The 5,321-nt window shown below is 35.4% G+C and overlaps 1 pseudogene; it reads left to right on the plus strand.

The window, feature by feature from the left end:
* Positions 1-190: 190 nt before the first annotated feature.
* Positions 191-1,774, plus strand: LOC111536568 (annotated as a pseudogene).
* The last annotated feature ends 3,547 nt before the right edge of the window (positions 1,775-5,321 follow it).

Genomic DNA, 5,321 nt, shown 5'->3' on the forward strand with positions numbered 1-5,321 from the left:
AGGAGGAGAAGAGGAGAAGGAGAAGGAGAAGGAGAAGAAGAAGAAGACAGAAAAAGAAGAACTCAAGGATACACAAAGTAATTCGACCAAGGCTCAGAAGTTTTTGGAGCCATAAGGGATACAGCAGTTTGGTCAATATTGTCTTAACATGCTTCAAATAAATCAGCTTCTCTCCAAGCTAAAATTGGCCAACTCAAAAGAGAAAACTGCAATGTGTCTGGTAAATGAGTTAGCCCGTTTCAATAGAGTCCCACACCAGTATAAACTTCTGATTCATTCAAAGATGTTGTCAGTGCAACTGAGTCTTGGTGAGTGGACATGGGAATCTGAATATAAAGAAGGCTCAACAGCCTGTTGCTAATAAAGCTTTGGCTGAATCTACGCTTCCCAAACCGGTTTAGAAGCCACCCAAAAGTAATGTTAACAATAACCCAGGCAGTATAACACTCACCGCGGAACTGAACAGGCTTGCTATGAAAAGGGGCAGAACCTGCCATCTACAGGCCATTAGATCCAAAGCCATTCCCAAGTTATAGAGCTAATTACAACTTTCGGGGCATGTACTATCAGAGGTATCATGCCCAATGCCTAAGATCTTTTATGTTCAGCTCACTGTAGGAAATAATGAATTTGGGGGGGAAGGAAAGCCTCGACAAGCTGCTAGACACAATGCTGCAATGAAAGCGCTCCAAGCACTGCAGATTGAACCTATTCCAGAAAGATTGCCTCAGAATGGTGAATCAGGAAAGGATATGGATGATTACAAAGATGCAGATAAGTCTGAGATCAGCTTAGCGTTTGAAATTGCTCTGAAGTGAAATATGCCCGTTAGTTTTGAGGTTATTAAAGAAAGTGGACCACCACATATGAAAAGCTTTGCTACTCAACTGTCAGTAGGAAAGTTCTCTACAGAAGGAGAGGGAAATAGCAAAACACTCTCCAAGAAGCATGCTGCAACCACCATATTACAGGAGCTTTAAAAACTTCCACCTCTTCCTGTGGTGGAAAAGCCAAAACTATGTTTTTTAAAATGCCCTAAAACAATAGTAAAGGCCGGACCAGAATATGGCCAAGGATGAACCCTATTAGCTGCCTCGTGCAAATTCAACAGGCCAAACAGGAAAAGGAGCAAGATTATGTTTTGCTTTCAGAAAGAGAAATGCCTCGATGTCAAGAATTTGTGATGTATGTGAAGACAGGCACTGAAGCTGCTACAGGAACAGGACCTAATAAAAAGATAGGCAAAATAAATTAAAAAAAAATAAAATAAAAAAAAAAATAAATAAATAAATAAATAAATAAATAAATAAAATAAAATAAATTTTAAAAAGCTGCAGAACCAATGCTAATACAACTTGGTTATAAAGCATCCACTAATCTTCCGGATCAACTTGAGAAAACAGGGGAAAACAAAGGATGGAGTGATCCAAAGCCTGGGTTTTCTGAACCAACAAATAACACTCCAAAAGGAATTCTTCATCTGTCTCCCGATGTTTATCAAGAGATGGAAGTCAGCCGCCACAAAGTAATCTCTGGCACTATTCTAGGCTATTTGTCACCCAGAGATATGAACCAACCTTCAAGTTCTCTTTTCAGTATATCTCCCACATCGAATAGTTCAGCTACAATTGCCAAGGAACTCCTTCTGAATGGAAAATCTTCTACAGCTGAAGCCACAGGTTTAAAAGGAAGTTCTCCTACTCCCCCTTGTTCTCCAGTACAACCTTCAAAACAACGGGAATATTTAGCAAGGATTCAAGGCTTTCAGGTATGAATTAAAAGCAAAAACAAAAAATAAAACAATTCATTTGCCTCAGATCTTTCATCTCTATCCATGACAAAGGTTCATTCTTGCCTGCTAGTGTGGCCTACATGCCACGTATATTTTAAGTTATTTAGGAACACAAAGGACAGACAAAAAAAAAGAGCCATAAGCACATGCCTCATGTTCTCTTATTTTTGATCTGTCTAGTAATTCTTTTGCTGACTGTCTCTTTTCCATTTTCCTTCTTCTTTTTTCCTTTTCCTTTTAAAACATTTTTCATACTCTTCACTGTCTCCCATTTGGTCTTGATTAAGTGCATTTACCTCTTCACTCTGTCTTCCACAAACAAAAATTGTGCCTTCAGACATTTGGTGTTAGTATTTCACACTCAGTTCTCCCACTTTTTACATAAGGATTGAATTTTTTTAAATGATGATTTTGCTTTTATAGCAATTCTGAATTTTGCATTCTGTTGCTAGTATTGATTCAGGTACACCATTAAGACACAACATTCTAGAAGTCTGTTACCTTAGGAGTTAATTAAGCATGATATTTGAAGAATAATGAAATGTTTTATAGTCGTTTGAGGCACACCAATGTGTATTTCTTTTACTGACTCATGTTTTGAACTGACTAAGGAGGGTAGCACCTGCCTCAAATGGTACCAACAATTCTATTTCACTGGGTAGTCTAAAACTACCTTATAGTTTAACTTAACTTGTGTATGTGAATTTAGGGATGAAAACTTTTGTTTCCTTTTGGAAAAAAACCCACAAAAATCAACACTCCTTTATGGATACATCAGAGCTTTTAAAAGAATTATTAACTTTAGGAAGGGGAAATACCTGTGTCCTGATTTCTTAGTTGTCTTGAAAATCATGAGTATAATTTAAAAAAATAAAAGAAAAATAAAAAAGAAAAAAAAAGAAAATCATGTACTGAACTGTAATTGCTAACTTGACTGAATGAACTACAGTTTGCTTGTGTGTAGAGTATATTGCTTCCTCAGATTTCACTGTTTTCATCTCCTTTTCCATCTTAGTCTTTATTCATTAAGACCAAAAACTGTAATATCCTTTAGAAATGCTCTAGAAGATCTGCATTGTGTAGAATGATTATGTATTTATAAAAATTTTATAAGTTTAGATTATAAAATGAAAAAGAAAATCATGTGTTTTGCAGGTATTTTTCATGTTTGGATATTATTTTCCCTTCACTGAACCCTTCTGATTCTTTCAAACTATTGCCAGGTAGTGTTTTTAGTGTTTTCAATTGGACTATTAAGATGAACTTAAAGAAGCTGTTACCAATTATTGGCTCTGCCATCTGAAATTTTAACCACTTAATTTAAAGTTATAATTTTAGAATTTGTTTTTCTTGTTTTACTTTAAGAAACAAAATAAATCACTGTAAAAATGAAAAACTTTGGATAAACATTTATTCATAATAAAAATCAGCAACAGACTAGGCATTGAAGAAACATGTTTCAAAATAATAAGAGCTGTCTATGACAAACCCACAACCAAAATTATACTGAATGGTAAAAAGCTGGAAACACCCCCCTTGAGAACTGGAAGAAGACGTGGATGCCCACTGGTAATCTGAGAAATGCAAATTATAATTATGAAAACATACCAATATTGGTCAACAGACTAGCAAAATCTTTGTCTGACATTGCCAAGTGTTGGCAAAAACAATACGAAGCCACAGGAAATCATACATGTAGATGAAAGAGTATTATTTTGCACAACCACATTACAGAGTGTTTTGACTATATTTCTAAAGTTTAAGATTTGTACCTTTTTACCTAGCAATTTCATACCTAAAAAATAATTTAGATCAGGGACCAGCAAGCTTTTTCTGCAAAGGGACAGATGGTAAATATTTTACTTTTTGCACACCATATATTCTCTGTCATAGCTACTCAACTCTGCCATTGTAGCACAAAAGCAGCCATAGACAATATATAAACAAACAGATATGTGATGCTTTCTCCTTTAAAGATCATGTTCTGTCTATGCAGAGGAATTATTTTTCCCTTGATAATTACTTGCCTAACTGATTTATCAGCAGGGATATGGGAAACTTGAACAATGTAATAAAGTAACTAGAGATAATGATCATCTAGAACACTTAACCCAGGAACAGCACAGTACATATTTTTCTTAAGCACATGTGGAATATTCTCCAGGATGGGCAATATATTTGGCCTTAAAAAGTCATGTGGGCCAGGCACGGTGGCTCACTCCTGTAATCCCAGCACTTTGGGAGGACAAGGTGGGTGGACAACAAGGTCAGGAGATCAAGACCAGCCTGGCCAAGATGATGAAACCCTGTCTCTACTAAAAATACAAAAATTACCCAGGTGTGGTGGCGGGTGACTGTAATCTCAGTTACTCGGGAGGCTGATGCAGAGAATTGCTTGAACCCAGGAGGTGGAGGTTGCAGTGAGCTGAGATTGCGCCACTGTACTCCAGCCTGGGTGACAAGAGCAAGACTCTATCTCAAAAAAAAAAAGTCCTGTGGAATTTTAAAAATTTGAATTATAAAATGTATTTATTTCTGACAACAGTATATTTAGGGATCAACATTCGGGCAATCTACAAACGTTTGAAAATAAACAACACATTTCTGAATAATCAACGGGTCAAAGGAAAACTCACAAGGAATATTAGAAAAATTTTAAACTGAATTAAAGCAGAAACACACCATATCAAAGTAATGGAATTCAGCTAAATCAGTGCTAAGAGCATAATTTATAGCTATGAAGGACTATTATAGAAAAAATCTGAAATAAAACCCTTAGTCTCCACCTTAACAAACCAAAAGTGATTTTTTTGAAAATTAGCAATATTTACAAACATTTATCTGTATTGAAACACAATAAAAGAAAAAAAATACATCAATCACTGCAATAAACAAAAGGTTTATGCCCCCCCATTCATGCACTGAAGTCCTAATCTCCATGGTGACAGTATTCTTTGAAAGTGGAAATTAGAAGTTATAAATATATATTGCAAACTCTACATAAGGCACAAAAATGTGTTAAAAATAAGTTTAATTAACATGATAAGAGAGGTAATAAATGAAATTTCATACTGCTTTTGGTTAATGACTGGGAAGAAAAAAAGTAGAAAACAAAAGAAGATGGACCTCAAACAGAAAACAGTTATACATATGACAGATATTAATCTAACTATATCAATAATCACTTTAAATGGGAATGATCTAAATGTACCAGTAAGAAGACAGAGACTGTCAGGATGGATTAAAAAAAAAACACACACAGCTATTGTTTTAACAAGAAATCCACTTTAAACATTGTATTAGTCAGTTTTCATGCTACTGATAAAGACATGAGAATTCAAGGGATTTGGTCATGGATGTAGAGAGTATGCCTTTTGTGGGATATTTCTTTACAGTGGTAGATAAACTAATGCTTAAGTATTTGACCCATGACTAGATGTTGCTCTCATGGAAATCTTGTTTATACTGGCCAACACCCTCTGCCTCTCATTTGTACTATGTCCAGTTTATTCTTGTCAAGATAGCCACT

This window comes from Piliocolobus tephrosceles, chromosome 12 (genome assembly GCF_002776525.5).
Source record: "Piliocolobus tephrosceles isolate RC106 chromosome 12, ASM277652v3, whole genome shotgun sequence".
NCBI lineage: Eukaryota > Metazoa > Chordata > Mammalia > Primates > Cercopithecidae > Piliocolobus > Piliocolobus tephrosceles.